Below are 16266 nucleotides of genomic sequence, written 5' to 3'. Positions count from 1 at the left end.
GGAAGGCAAAGTGCGTACACGATGGGGAAGGAGCATGGGGGTGGGGGTGGAGATGAGAAGAGGTGCCGACATCCCCACCAAGATGGTGCCCAGGGAGGTCCGCCCTGCCCTCCTCCTTACTACGCCACTGGACTGAGAGTGCTTAGAGGAATGGGTTGAGAATCTCTGCTCTATAGAGTCAATGAGACTGACTCAGCCCATTTCTGCTGACCTGGAACTAGCAGCAGTGTGTGGTGAATGTGGTTAGAGCTACAGCCTTGGCACCCTGAGGTTGTGGGTTCGAATCTGCGTAGATAGCCAGCCATTTTTGGACGGGCCTGAGCCCACACTGGGCTGGCTTGTACACAAAGTGGACATCTCTCTTTCCCTCCCTCCCTCCCTCCCTCCCCTGTACAGCCTCTCTCTTCCTCTCACTTCCCCCCCTCCTGTGCTGTCTCTCTCTTTCCTTCCCTCTCAACCCCCCCCTCCACCAAGCATGCCATCGAGCCCCTACCTCCGGTGCTGAGACTGCAGTGGGTGGGAGTTGCACTACCCTTAAGATGGAGTGCTGGGCTGAATGGAGGCATGATGCAGCCGTGAGTGGGATTGCCACTGCAGTCTGGCCCAGATGCAGTGCCTGAGCCACTGTGGCAAGCTCTTCTATGGCCTGCACTGCATGGGCAAGTCCCAGGCTGTTAGGCCCGCCCAGTCTAGCCTACATTGACATGGCAAGCATGTGGGGGATGAGTCGAGATAGCTACACCCCCTGCATAGAGCTGATTTCCACAGCAAACTTTAGGAATGAGGATTTACACCAACTGAAACTTGGTGAAAATCCTGGCACATGTTAAGTGCAGATTCAGTAATACTGCATGCATTCAGGCCCCTTCTATGGTCATGATCCCTTTTGAATTGCACACTGTTAGAGTTGCACAAGGATATGGAGTGGAGGAGTGTGCTAGTGGTAAGAGCTGCTGACTCAGCACCCTGAGGTTGTGCGTTTAATCCTAGCACTGCTCCTTGCAACTCTAGGCCAGTCACTCAAACCTCTTTTGCCCCAGATACCAGTTAGATTGTGAGCCTGCCAGGACAGTTAGGGAAAATAAGTACCTAATTACTATTCAATGTATTGTAAACTGTTTGGGGTGAACCTCTTCATAAAAAGGCCCAATAAATAAAATATGGAAAGCAGTGGTTAGAGCCTTTGAAGGAGGATTGCCTTGTGTAAGCCTTGGCACCCTGAGGTCGTGGGTTCAAATCCCGCACTTCTTGTGACCCTGGTCAAGTTACTTAATCCCCATGGCCCCCGGTACATTAGATACACTGGGATAGTTAAGGAAAAATGCTTGAGTACCTGAATAATTTGTAATCTGCATAGAATTGTAGGATATGTGGATTATAAATTAAAAATAAATAAATATGTCTCCTTTTTGGCCTGGGGTGACACTTCTCTGTCAAAAGACCCATAACCCACATTTCCTCTGACAGAGCTTCTAAACTAAACTAAACCTTGGGTTTATATACCGCACCATCTCCACGAATGCGGAGCTCGGCACAGTTTACAGGAAGAAAGATGAGAGAGGAACTACAGTGGAGAGATTAAAGAGTTAGGTGTAAAGGGGGAAGGTGAGAGGCCTAAGAGGGGGGAAGTGTTACAGTTTTGAGAATAGCCAGGTTTTTAGGTGTTTGCGGAAGAGTTGGAGGGAGCTTGAGGTTCGGAGAGGGGAGGTGAGGTTATTCCAGATCTCAGTGATTCTAAAGGGGAGGGATGACCCAAGTTTGCCTACATGGGAAATACCTTTTATGGAAGGGAAGGATAGTTTAAAAATTTGGGAGGATCTGGAGGAAGTAGGGGTTGGGGAGTTCCAGGATAGAGGGATAACGGCAGGAAGGATGCCATGTAGGATCTTGTAGGCCAGACACGCACATTTGAAGTGGGTCCTGGGGATTACTGGGAGCCAATGGAGCTTAGACAGGAGTGGTGAGACGTGATCAAATTTGCTTTTCGCGAAAACAAGCTTAGCTGCGGCGTTCTGAATCCGCTGAAGTCTGTGGAGGCTTTTCTTGGTTAGGCTGAGGTAGATAGAATTGCAATAATCCAATCTGGAGAGGATGATGGATTGTACTAGGACTGCGAAGTGTTTTTGGTGAAAATAGGGTCTGACTTTCCTTAGCATGTGAAGGCTGAAGAAGCATTTCTTCACCAGGGATTGGAGATGTTCGTTGAAGGATAGAGAAGAGTCTAAGGTGACACCCAGAACTTTGCTTGAGAACTCGAGCTGTAATGGGGGGCCGGAGGACAATGGGATGGAGGAAGGTAGATGGTCTAATTTTTGGCCGAGCCAAAGGAGCTTCTACCTGTCCTCCTTCTGAAAAGCTTTCTCTGGGAACCCTGTGCATCTGGTATTGTACTGCTTTCTGCTTTTGAAAGTGAGCAAAAGGAAATGGGCTTTTCAGTTAGGACATGCTGAGTTCCTCCAAGCTACTCAGACTGTCTGCTGTCAGAGACGGGATACAGGGCTGGATGGACCACTGGGTTAGCTCAGCATGGCACCTCCTATGATTTTACAAAACACACCAAATAGAGACCCACAAGGCAAAAGCTACAGCCTCAGCACCCTAAGGTTGTGGGTTCAAACCCACGCTGCTCCTTGTGATCCTGGGCAAGTCATTTAATCCCCCCATGGCCCCAGGTACATTAGATAGATTGTGAGCACACCGGGACAGACAGAGAAAAATGCTTGAGTACCTGAATAAATTCATGTAAACCGTTTTGAGCTCCCCTGGGAGAACGGTACAGAAAAATAAACCTTATCTCTCCTTACCACGGTCCAAACCTCCCATTGCACGACCCCTTTTAGCATTTCTTTGAGGCAGAGGGGAGAGGTGTTTTTTTAAAAAAAAAAAAACATTTGTTTACTCTCTTTGAAAGATTTTTTTGGCAGTTGGAGCGATTGAAGACACATGCTGCTCTAAGAAAAATACCTGCATACAAAACACTTCAGTTTTTAATTTTAGGAGATATTTTGTTTGTTTTAAATGGCAAGGAGGCAGTGAACTTAAGTGTCTGCAGGTTTTCCTCCGTCCCTGCAATACCCCACCCACCCTGGGACAGCATCCTGGGCTCTGGACAGAGGATGGGGGTGGGATTTGAATCCACAGCCTCTGATTTCTCTGGCTGTGAGAGGGTGTGCGCTGTATGGAAGACTTTAGATGCTCTGATCTGCTGGCGGAGACAGGAGCAAAGAAGCAAGGCAGGAAACAAAGAGGAGAGAAAAAAAAATATCTTTTCTTTCCATTCCTCCCCATCCTTTTAACTTTTATTTTCTGAACTATTCCCTGTCTGGAATTCTAAAGCTCCTTTTATCCTTTTCTGCTTCATTTTCTTTTCTTCGTCACTTCTGGGGAGCCGACAGCAAAAAAAGTCTTCAAACAAGCCTGAAATAAGCGGAGAGAGTTAGAGGTAGGTTCTGCATTCATTTCTCAAAAATGTGGGAAGCCCGGCTATGAAGGGGCAGTTCAGAGGGGGGAGGCTGGTTCGTATATGCAGAGTTTGGGGCTTTATGTGTGCCAAAAAAAAAAAAAAGAATGGGCAGAAAAAGAAATTGTAACTCCATGCCCAAGGTTGTTATGAGATCAAGGGAGATGCTGCATTTTAGCTTGCAGATACAGAGAGAAAAGATGGCCCAAAAGCAAGCAAAAACCTCAGCATGGAACAAAGTAAAGGGCAGATCCAGTGGATTCTCCAAATCCAGGAGATCCGGAGGATCCGCCTTCTACCCTGTCCCCCCTCAGCATCACTTAAGACTGACTCCTCTCAACATCACCTCTCTGGCTCTGGGTGCTTGTTTCTCCCCTGGAGAGCACTCTAGCTGCCTCGATCCCCTAGTGAAAACACAATTCTGTGCAGATGTGCAAATTATCCTAAAAATTGACTAGGTATGAACTTTTGAAAACAAAGGTGTGCATGGGGTTTTCTATGGGAGAAGCTGTACTTGTGTATTAACTTCCTGGCAGGCAGGCAGGGCATGCCTGGTCCCGGACATTGATAGCAAGCTGCTCAAGCTGAGCTTTTCTGAAAGGTGTCTTTTCCAGCAGTTGTCATGCTGGAGCAGATGTTTCCTTGGGTGGCTGGGTCTTGCTATTTCTTTAAAATGTTCCCTGTGCTCATGTTGAGGGAGGATGGCTGAGGAGCTGCCAGAATTGCTTCCCGCCCAGAAGAAATTTACAAGGTTGTTCTCCCCTCCCTTTCTCCTCCCCCTTTCCAATTTTCATATTGCACAATCCTCATGTCTCTCCAGCACAGCTCATGAATTGGATACTGGCCCTTACACAGGGGAGACCCCACCCTGAAAATACACTGTCACAGCTGACTATTCCCAACACCATGCTGTGAAAAGCAGGCAAGGAGGCACATGGACATAGAGATACACAGACAGTTTCCGCCCACGTCTGTTGATGGTGTCATCCTCTCTCCCACAGTGACACTTTTGGACTAGTCTCCCCCCTTAACCTGTCCCTGTTCCCAGGCTGCAAGCAGATAAAGTCTGATTCATTTAAAAGTTTCTGTGCACCTATTCTTAATCATATGCAGTGCTGTGAAAAATCTTGGTCACCTTTCTGAGCTCTTTTGTGTGGTTCTCCTGACTCATAGCCTCTGCTGCCTTTTACCATGTGAGGGGGTGAGCTGTCATTGCATGTCATTATTGAACACACACATTTTATGGGGGGGGGGGTTTGTTTGCTAATAACACTGCATACTTTTTCAAAAGTGTGCACTTTTTCCAATAGCACACCCATTCAAACCATTGCGCATGTGTGAACCAGTGTTCTGAACCATTATTGACAAAATGGCCAAATGAAAACGAACATTACCAGAAATGACATGAAATGAAAAATTTGTAACACCAGAACTACAGATATGATCCCTCAGTTCCCTGCCACAGTTCAAGAGTTAGATTCTGTGCAGTCCTGCATAAACTTTACAGCATTTCATATGCCCTCTCTCTTTGTCCCTCTTTCTTCCATTCACCCATCTTTCCCTCTATGGATTTGGATTTTATCATTTCCAAGCCTGAGCTCTAGGCAGGTTACACTCAGGTACAGCATACTGTAGTTCCCTCTAAGGCAGGGGTGTCAAAGTCCCTCCTTGAGGGCCGCACTCCAGTCAGGTTTTCAGGATTTCCCCAATGAATATGCATGAGATCTATTTGCATGCACTGCTATCACTGTATGCTAATAGATCACATGCATATTCATTGTGGATATCCTGAAAACCTGACCTGGCTCTGGCTGTCGAGGACCGGAATTGCCTACCCCTGATCTACAGGTAAGACTTAGTAACGTTTGTAGATTAAACTCATCTTCAATTTGTGACTCTCTATTGACCACAGGCTTAGATCATTCCCCTGCTCTGCTCTCCCTGGCTCTAGGAACATTCCTGTTTTCTGGGACTAATTTCCCTTTCCCTTTTGCAGCACTTTCCCTGGCACTCACAAATTCCAGGCCAATGGCTACCTTCTGAGCTCTGGAAGCCCAGCAAGGATCACAGTTTGAAACCTGAAAGATGATATGCTGAGTGGGAGTACATGTTCTAGCAGCCCAAAGCACTGAAGCGTGCACTCATACTAAGCCACTGCATTCTGGGCTGCCTGTAGGATATTGCTTCAGTGGCCAAGGAACAATCATCCAGCACAAGGAGCTGAGTGGAGACCTGAAAGGTGGATGCAGAGTTCTATCAAGAGTAAAGAGGAAAGCAAAGATAGGGTTACCATATTTGGGAAATCAAAAAAGACCCCGCCCCCACCCCACCCATACCCCACTCCAGCTCTGCCCTGCTCCTACTTTCCACTGGTCCCAGCCCTGACCCACCCTTCCACTCCCCCCCCCCATTTCCTTAGTCCCCCTTCCCATCCTTTGTACCCTTTTAGCCCTCATCTACCCCCCACTGCATCTCATCATCCTTTCAGTCCCAGCTCCATCCCTACCTCTCCTTCCCTTCCCTCCAAGGCCATTCTTCTAACCCCGTCCCCATATTCCACCCCCAACCAGCTTCTCTTCCTTCTTTACCCTTTCTCCTGTACCTTAACCCCAGAATCAATATCTCTCTCTTCTCTCCCCTGCCCCCTCTCCATATACCAGCATCTCTTTTCTCTCCATGGACCCACCATCTTTCTCAGTCTGTCCCCCCATCCTAGCATCTGCCTCTTTCTCCATCTTCACCCTCTTATTCCCCTAAAGATCCCCATGGTAGCATCTCTCCCTACTCCCTAACCATGGGTGCTTTTCTCTCTCTCCTTCAACCCCCCTCTGCAGGTGCTTCTGTCTCTGTGTGTATCTCTCTCCTTCCACCCCCCAGCGGGATCCAGACGACCTCTCTCTCTATCAAGGTACTGAAGGGAATAGACTTGGTAGATAAGGACAGGTTGTTCACTCTCTCCAAGGTAGAAAGAACGAGAGGGCACTCTCTAAAATTGAAAGGAGATAGATTCCATATGAACATAAGGAAGTTCTTCTTCACCCAGAGAGTGGTAGAAAACTGGAATGCTCTTCTGGAGTCTGTCATAGGGGAAAACACCCTCCAGGGATTCAAGACAAAGTTAGACAAGTTTGTGCTGAATCAGAACGTACACAGGTAGGGCTAGTCTCAGTTAGGGCGCTGGTCTTTGACCAGGAGACTGCCGTGTGAGTGGACTGCTGGGCACGATGGACCACCGGTCTTACCCAGCAGTGGCAATTCTTATGCTCTTGACTCCCCCCCCCCACCTACCTCCTCCCTGGTCACTATACTTGAATCTTTGGGCAGCTGGCAGCAGCAGCAGCAGCAATGAGGTGAGCCTGCTGCCGTGGCCAGTCCCAGAAGCTGCCTCTCTGCCTACACAGGAACAGGAAGTCACTGCAGAGAAGCGGCTTCTAGGGCAGGCTGACGGCAGTAGGCTTATCTTGTTGCCATTGCTGCCGGCTGCCCAAAGATTCAATGCGGTGGCCAGGGAGAAGGCAGGTGGGGGGAGTCGGCTAATCCTGGACAGACTCCTCCATTTAAAAAAAAACAAACTATTTGGGCACCCGGATAGTCCTCTAAAAAGACGATATCTCCGGATTTTCCCAGATGTCTGGTAACCTTGAGCAAGGATTCAGCAATTAAGCAAGAAGAAAGTCAGGGTGCCAAATCAGAAAACACAGAGTTTGTGAAACAGCCCTTCTCCTGTCACTTCTTCCTGCTGCTGCTGCTGCTGCTCTGTGATTTCTTTAGGCTCAAATAGTCCAGTGCCCCCACCATTTCTACTTCCTGTGGAATGTAATGGGAGAATAATATTTTTAATTTTTGTGAGGAATGGGAAGAGTGCTACTCTCCATTCTCCCTTGGTTCAATCTCTGGCCATAGCTCCTCTCAATATCAGAGCTGCCAAGAGAAAGTAAGTTTTAAAAGTAAGATTTTCAGTTCATGCTATTCCATCCTTCTACAACCTTCTCCCTTTTCCTCATTCTTCTAATGCAATGTATTGCAAACTGTATGCCATGGGATTCTGGGTGTGCCACGAGGTACCAGCAAGGAGGGGAGGCACCGGCTGACTGCTTACAGGACATGCCTCGTGGTGAGAGGCACGTCCTGTAGGTAGTCAGCCAGTGGCTTGTCTCCTCTCCTTCTCTAGCACCCCCCACCGGCGAAGTGATAGCATGCCTAGGGCCTTGTCTGGAGGGCCTCCAGAGGGCCTCAAGAGTAGACATTAATGTGTTACGGTATTAAAAAGTTTGCAGGACGCCGTTCTAATGAAATACCTTATTTACCCCCAGTGACTGCAAGGTTGGAAGAAAAGAGCAAATACTAGCAGCTACCCAAAGCTTACCAGCCCAATTACTTGTATCTCCCACTTAGCGATTCTTGGGCTTGCTCAGTTGTAACATAGAAATCTAAAACCAGCTACGCTATCTGCTCTTACCACACCAACAGGCAACACATTCCAGAGCTTAACTATTCTCTGAGTGAAAATTTTTTTCCTCCTATTGGTTTTAAAAGTATTTTCCTGTAACTTCATCGAGTGTCCCCTAGTCTATGTAATTTTTGACGGAGTAAAAAATCGATCCACTTGTACCCGTTCTACTCCTCTCAGGATTTTGTAGACTTCAATCATATCTCCCCTCAGCCATCTCTTTTCCAAGCTGAAGAGCCCTTACCGTTTTAGTCTTTCCTCACACGAGAGGAGTTCCATCCCCTTTACCATCCAGGTCACTCTTCTTTGAACCTTTTCTAGCGCCACTATATCTTTCTTGAGATATGGAGACCAGAATTGAACGCAATACTAAAGATGAGGTCGCACCATGGAGCGATACAGGGGATTTATAACATTCTTAGTCTTGTTAACCATCCCTTTTTTAATAATTCCTAGCATCCTGTTTGCTTTTTTGGCTGCTGCCGCATATTGAGTGGAACATTTCATCGTATTGTCTACGATGATACCCAGATCCTTTTCTTGGGCGCTAATCCCCAAGGTGAACCCTAGCATCCGGTAACTGTTATTCAGGTTATTCTTCACAATGTGCATCATTTTGTATTTGTCCACATTAAATTTCATCTGCCATTTGGATGCCCAGTCTTCCAATTTCCTAAGGTCCGCATGCAATTGTTCACAATCTGAATGCGTTTTAACAACTTTGAACAGTTTAGTGTCATCTGCACATTTAATCACCTCACTCGTCGTTCCAATTTCTAGATCATTTATAAGTAAGTTAAATAGCACCAGTCCCAGTACAGACCCCTGCGGCACTCCACTGTTTACTCTCCTCCATTGAGAAAAATGACCATTTAACCTTACTCTCTGTTTTCTATCCGATAACCAATTCCTAATCCACAACTGAACTTTGCCACCTATCCCATGACACTTTAATTTTCTCAGGAGCCTCTCATGAGGAACTTTATTAAAAGCTTTCTGAAAATCTAGATACACTATATCAACCGGCTCACTTTTATCCACATGTTTATTCACACGTTCAAAGAAGTCAAGCAAATTGGTGAGGCAAGATCTCCCTCAGATGAACCCATGCTGACTCCGTCTCATTAAATCATGTTTGTCTACGTGTTCCACAATTTTATTTTTTATAATCGTTTCTACCATTTTGCCTGGCACTGAAGTGACGCTTACTTGTCTGTAATTTCCCGGATCTCCTCAGAGTCCTTTTTAAAAATCGGCGTAACATTGGCCACCCTCCAATCGTCAGGTAGTACAGTTGATTTTAGCAACAGGTTACAGATCATTAACAGCAGGTCAGCAATTTCATGTTTGAGTTCTTTTAGTACCCTGGGATGTATAAGAGATGAAAAGGAACTCAGTCTCTTTAAAAATAAATTAAAAACTTTTCTTTTTAAAGATGCTTTTAGTCTTTAATACAAATACTTTTAATCATTGAAGTTCTCCCCTTATGTTTTCCCCTTGAATGTTCCCTTTCTTCTTTAAAAAAAAAACATTTATTATGTAACTTTTCCCCTTTTATCATTATGTGTTTTTGTTTTCGTCTGTTCACGAGTCTGTTTTTTACTTTTTACTTAACATTATTTGTATGTTTTTTAAAATGCTTATGTATCTTATTGTAAATCACTTAGTAAATTATGGATAGGCGATTCATCAAATTAATAAAATAAACAATAAACATATACCATCCGGTCCTGGCGATTTATCACTTTTTAACTTGTCAATTTGACTTAGTACATCTTCCAGATTCACCGAGATTTCTTTCAGTTCCTCCGCATCATCACCCTTGAAAACCATTTCTGCTTCAGGTAGATCTCTTACATCTTCTTCCATAAATACTAAAGCAAAGAATTCATTCAGTCTTTCTGCTATGGCCTTCTGCTGCTCATGTCAGTGCCTTTTCCCCAAACAATACAAATTTCTATTCTGCATAGAACCTAAGTGGATCACAATAAAACATACATAAATCCAATCAACAAACATTAATACAGTACACCACAAATTTCAAACATCGTGGCAAGTTGTTGCATTTTCTGTCAGCTGTCTTGTCCACCTACAGCAACAGCCCCCTACCCTCTCACATTTCCCCAATTTCTCTTACATTCCTCCTGCTCCTCTCACCACATCCCTCACCCACTTATACTCTCCAAGGCCCCCCTGCAGATCTGTCTCCCCCAAAGCCATGCACCTTAGCTTCCCCTTTTTGTGGCTAAGCAGTCTTCCCATTGGGTGGATTCTACCACAGTTTCTACAGTGGAAGGGAGGAGGAATAAAGAACTTGCCATCTTTCTGGCTTTGAGGCAAATAATTAACAAATGTGTAGAATTCTGGAAAAATCAAGACAGCGGTCATATCCTCCTTATTCCTGAGCACATTTGATAGAACGCCCCCTAAACATTTGGGCTGTAGACACATGCCTAGTTTGCCTATGCCTTAAACTGGCCTTGTACCCACCCTTCCTCATTGCCAGTCTGAAGCCTCTTCTTTCATTTATCTACCAGACCATCCATCTTTCAGTCTGACATATCACCCTTCATTCACTCAACTCGTTCCCTTCCGCTCTGAATCCCTTTCCTACTACATGCCCAGTCTTAAATCCTGTATCCATTCATCTACACATTCATTCCTCTCCACCAATATCATCTAGCCCTACATCCATCCTACCTATCTAGGGTTTCCAGATGTCTGGGAAAACCAGGACATGTCCTCTTTTTAGAGGAGTGTCCAGGTGCCCAGACAGACTTTCCAAAACCCAGCAGCTGCGTCTGGAGGGCCTCTTAGCATGTGTGGACGATGTCACGTGTGTCTGCCCATGCTCGGAGGCCCACGGACGCGGCCTGGAGATCTGGAATGAAGAGATGAGGCTTTCTGAGGGCATGGCCAGGGTGGAATAGGCTGTGGCTGGGCGTAACAGGGCGTGGCTGTGGGGGCAGAATGGGGCATGGCCATGCATCTATACCTATCCTTCCATCATACACCCACCTTGTGGTCCCTGATCTCTCCCTTAACAGATCCACCCCTATCTCTCTCTCTTTAGCAATACCTTATCCCCACCTCCCAATCCCTATATCTCCCCCAGTTTCTACTCCAGACCTGCAACTGTCCGCCTTGGTCTGCATGCCTCACATTATCTCTGCTGCCACCTTGCAATTGGGTTTATTGTGGCACGTGGAATATCTCCTTTAACAGGTTGCTGAAGTAGTTTGCAATATCAGAAGAGCCTCTGTGAATGTCGTGTGGCTTAGAGAAAGTAGAGCCAAACAACAGAGTGGATGGGAAGGATCAGCAGCCTCAGAGAGGAAGGCAAGGCAGGTGTGATTAGAGTAGGGAAGGCTTAAACATAGCTGCCATGGTGGGGTCTTCCAGAAAAACCTCCAGTTGGAAAAACTGTGCGAATTGAAGTTTTTCCCATTAATCTGTTTGTGTTTGATTGGAAAATAACGTTTAAAAAAATTTTAAAGCCCATCTTCGGGTCTCTCAAAGCCACTGTTTACATTAAGGTCTGTTTTTCTTAAAATTTACTATTATTTTTGCTTAATGGAGCAAATTTCTTGGTATTATAGCTATAACTTCTATGTTTGCACACTCAGCAATGATACACTGATAAAAAGACATTTTATGTCAAGTGTGTTTTATTTAAAAAGAATGAATCAGTATAGAAATAACACTTACCCCCTCTTCTACAAAGCCACGCTAGCAGCTGCTGCGCGGCAACAGCCCCAAAGCCCCTTAAATCTCTATGGGCTTCAGGGCCGTTACTGCGCAGCTTTGTAGAAGAGGGGGTTAGAGTCTCCAATATGCTTATTATAACAAATGGGGTCAGATTCCTTAGAACCCCACTAATATACAGGGCTCCTTTTACAAAGGTACGCTAGCGTTTTTAGCGCACACACCGGATTAGCGCGTGCTATATCGCTTGCTGCCCGAAAAACTACCGCCTGCTCAAGAGGAGGCGGTAGCGGCTAGCGTGCGGAGCAATTTAACGTGTGCTATTCCGCACGCTAAGGCCCTAACGCACCTTTGTAAAAGGACCCCACAGTGTTACAACCACAAAAGAATAGGAAAGAATTTTCCTGTCATCAAATAATGATAAAAAGACATTTTACGCAAAAAAAATCTAGCAGTATTTTATTAAATGAACCTTCTATATCTGCACTTTATTGTGGAAAATAATATAAATTTAACATACATTGTTAATAGCTAAACATGAACACTTTGGTGTAGTCATCTATAATACCAGATTTTAAGAAAAAACAGAGCTTCATGTGATCAGTGGCTTTGAAGGATCCCAGGATGGGCTTTAGAATGTTTTAAAAAATTATTTTCTAAATTAAACTAAAACTTAGCTTTATATACCGGGTCTTCAGCCAGAAAGGAGCTTGACTCGGTTAACATTAACTAAAAAAATACTTTAAAAAGTAACAATCAGAAAATATTAATATGACTAGTTTCCAAAGTGTTTGGCAAATAAAATAGTTTTTAAAGATTTACGAAAAAGTTGAAAAGGACCAGGACCCCTGTTTGTTATACTATTATATTTGATGCATCATTATTGTAAATATTCGTGTCTTCAGCTGTATTTGTTGTTGTTTGCATCAATAAAAATTGTTTAAACCTAAAATAAGAGGAAGTTCGTTCCATAGTTGAGAAAATTTGAAAACCAAGGATTGTCTGATCAAACACAATTAAATTAATGGGAAAACCTCAGTTTGCACATTTTTTCTGGAAAATCGTACTGCCGTGATTCTGCTGCTAAAGAGCAAAATTTGGCAGCAGTCACTATAGTGAGGACAGAATTGTAGCAAACTGAAGGGTTTGACCACAAGCACCAGAATGTATCAGGTGGACCTGAAATTTCAGCCTATACCCCAGAAACTATACCCTTAGCACAGTGTATCACAAACTGTGTGCCCAGCAGATTCCATGTGTGCCATGACATGTTGGCAAGGAGTGAGAGGTGGCAGAGCCAGCTGACTGCTTACAGGATGTGCCTCTCGCCGCGAGAAGCATGTCCTCAGCCAGCGCCTGTGCCTCTCCTCCTTCTGGCACTTCTGCTCCTTCTCGTCACCTCTCCTTCTGCAGCACCCTCCTATGGGTGATAATAGGAGGCTCAGGGCTGTGGTGGAGGACATCTGCGCATGCGTATGCGCAGATGTCAACGTCCACACATTTCCAAGTGCCCTCTAATTGCGGCCACGGATTAGTGTGCCACACCTTAAAAAGTTGGCGACACACTGCTATGGAGGGGCATGATAAAAAATGTACCTGAGTCTGAGGTTGGACGTTTTGTGCAAAACATCCACAAACCCAGTAAGAAAAATGTCCACTTCAAAGCTGTCAGATGTTTATCTTTTATTTTTGAAAATGAGCAAGGTATAAGTTTTGGTTGTTAGGATGTCTACCTATTTTGCCCATTTTCAAAAATAAAAACGTCAACGTGAAAAACATACAAAAGCAAGTTTTGTAGACGTACCCACCAGCTACCTTGTCTGATCTTCAGATGCATTGGGAGGGGCCGAAGGCCCTGATTGGCTCAAAATCACCATTTTGAGCCAATCACAGCCTTCGGCCCCTCCCACTGCATCCCAAGGTGCAGTGGGAGGTGGAAGCCTCAGTCATTGCAGCATGCGGCCCTGTAGGCAGGAGGTACGGGAGGGGGGTGGGCTGGAGATGTGGGAGGGGGCCCAGAACTGTTGGGGGGATGTGGGGGTGGCAGAGATATCGGGAGAGGTACAGGATATCAGGGGGATGTCGGGATGTCAGGGGGAGGGGTGTAGGGCTCCGTGACTCAGCTGATCCTGGCAGGGGGAATCTCCATCAGCTGAGCCGTCAGGAATCCCCTGAAACTGGCTCAGCTGATGGGGATTCCTTCTGCCGTGATCAGCTGATGGGAAGCCTACGGGTTTTTTTTTCTGCTCTTTGGGTGGTGGAAGGGGGTCGTGACCACTGAGGGAGTAAGGGGGGTCTTGTCTTAAATCCTCCAGTGGTCTTCTTGTCAGTTTGGGCACCTTTGTGGAACTTAGACGTAACTCAAACAGGTCTAACTGCCTGTCGTCTTAAGTTCCCTCTAGGAAAGTTTTGATTATGGCTGAGGATCGTTCAGATTGAAAGCTGCCCGATTCCCACACACAACAGCCCTCCCCCCCCAAAAAAAAAACGCCCCTTTGCTGTCTGGACGCAGAGCAGCTTAGAAATGCTGCTGCACATCCAGAAAGTTGGTTTTGATTATCAGCACTTGGACATCCCTGCTATTAGGATATCCAAGTGCCGACTTAGGCTGGATTTTGGACGTTTTAAACTTTTTGATTATGAGCCCCTTAGTGTCAAGATATCCCAGCTGCTCTGTATGGTGGTATTAACAAAGTAGTCCTCTGGCATAATCTCTTCCATCACAATATTTCACCTTTTGCAGAAACTTAAAAACAGTTTTGAGGAACCAACAAACCTCTCAAGTACTTCCAGTATCCAAAATATTTGAGCAGCAGGGATGTTAAAATGGTGGGAAGTGTGAGGAAGGCAATAACAGTTACTTCTAGACCTCGCCTGATCTGTAAATAAATGTTCTACCTCCAGACAATGGAAATGAAACTACAGAAATCTGGAGGGCCCCCTGAAATAATGCATCGTTTCCCTTCCCCCTTTTCCTCCTGGGTAGAAGAAGCTGTGCTACCGTTAATTTACAGGCTTCACTTTAAAAACTTGTAATTGTGAGAAAGAGAGGTCCTCTGAGCAATGAGAGGGGGGGGGGGAGTTGTTTAATATTTTAAGAGCCAGGCTTGGTAAAGGGAAGAGGGCCTCCCACAGCACAGGAAACAGGCTTGCAAAGTAAAGGCAACAAGGCCAGATTAAACCTATAAGCTTGGGCCGGCTGTAGGGAAGATTTTGGCCTTGACACTCCATGCTTCATAAGACCCCCAAAGTTGTCATCTCCAAAGAAATATTTTACTGACCTATCTGAGGGATTTTCTTGTATTTCCTTTTTTTTATACTATCAAATTTTGTACTCACTGTCAGTAAAGATTTATCAGTGTTACAAAGAGTCAAAGCAGGGTGGATGTTAGCATACTACTGGGGCCCAGGGCGGAAATGTGGGAGGTAACCCCTAGAGTCCACAAGTAGGCTTGTTTTCAGTTTCAGATGTGGGGGGCCAGGGAAGTTGTCCTGTTTGAAGCCTCCTAAATGATGGCTCTGTAGTCAAAGAGCAAGTGTGTATGGGAAGAGAGAAAGGAGAGGCAGAGGACCTGAATGTTCTTAATTTAATTTAATTTTGGCATTTATAATCCGCTTTATCATCAAGTTCTAAGCAGAGAACAATCAGTTTAAAAATACAATCAAGCACAATAATCAAGATCTATACCTAATCCAAAGGCACTCAAGTTCTTATATAACAATATAAAATGCAGACAAGATATAATGCACAGGAACAGGATTCAAATATCAGAAATGTTTTTGAAAAAGCCATGTTTTTACTAGATGTCAAAAACTAGGGTTACCATATTTTGCATTAAAAAAATCCCAGACACGTGGTCATGCCCCATTCCGCCCCCCAGCCCTACCTCATCCTGCCCCCTGCTAAGCCCCAGTCTGCCTCTAGCCCCGCCCCCAGAAAGCTTTGGGCTCCTTTTACTAAGCGTTTTTAGCATGCGCAGAATATTAGCGCTACGCGGCTAGAACTAACGCCAGCTCAATGTTGGCGTTGGTGTCTAGCTCGCGGGGCAATATAGCAAAACCACTATTGCAGCTTAGTAAAAGGAGCCCCCTTGTCTTTTCATTTCTGACCTCTGGGCCGCGTCTCTGAGCATGTGTGTGATGTCATCCGCGCATGCACAGAGGCCCTCCAGACGCAACCAGAGCTTTCCAAAACCCAGACAAACTGCTGAGTTTTGAAAAGTCTGTCCGGTAACCCAGACTATCCTCTTAAAAAAAGGACATGTTCGGGTTTTCCTTAATGTCTGGTAACCCTATCAAAAACTCATATACTGTAATCCATTGTTAATCTAATTTCCAGAGATAAGGATATCCAAAGTTCTGTTCCCCTTCCGAGTATAGTATAGGAATTATTTTTGTAACATTTAAGGATTTAAGAGTGCTCCTTGGTCGATATAATTGGACAAAATCTTGTAGATAAGCAGGGATCAAACTGTAAAAATAAAGTTTAAATTTGATCCTAGCTTTATGGGGGGGAGCCGGTGTAAACTTTTCGGAAACGGAGTGGCATGATGAAACCAATGACCTCGCCCTAACTAAACTAAACCTTAAATTTATAGACTGGGTCATCTTCAAAACAATGAAGCTCGACTCGGATAACAATCATAAGGTG

At 45.2% G+C, this 16266-nt stretch overlaps 1 protein-coding gene across 2 annotated transcripts in view; it reads left to right on the top strand.

The window, feature by feature from the left end:
- The first annotated feature begins 3137 nt into the window (after nt 1-3137).
- The window catches only part of BGN (biglycan), a 94717-nt gene continuing 81588 nt past the window's right edge, over nt 3138-16266 (top strand). The window contains exon 1 of one of the 2 annotated variants that reach the window (XM_033921144.1): nt 3138-3442. The gene's annotated coding sequence lies outside the window, so the exon portion shown is untranslated. The remainder of the gene's footprint in view (nt 3443-16266) is intronic. The other variant, XM_033921135.1, reaches the window with a different exon arrangement.

This window comes from Geotrypetes seraphini, chromosome 1 (assembly GCF_902459505.1).
Source record: "Geotrypetes seraphini chromosome 1, aGeoSer1.1, whole genome shotgun sequence".
In the NCBI taxonomy this organism is placed as follows: Eukaryota; Metazoa; Chordata; class Amphibia; order Gymnophiona; family Dermophiidae; genus Geotrypetes; species Geotrypetes seraphini.
The sequence above is the reverse complement of the archived record's forward strand: the minus strand, read 5'-3'. Positions and strand labels throughout refer to the sequence as shown.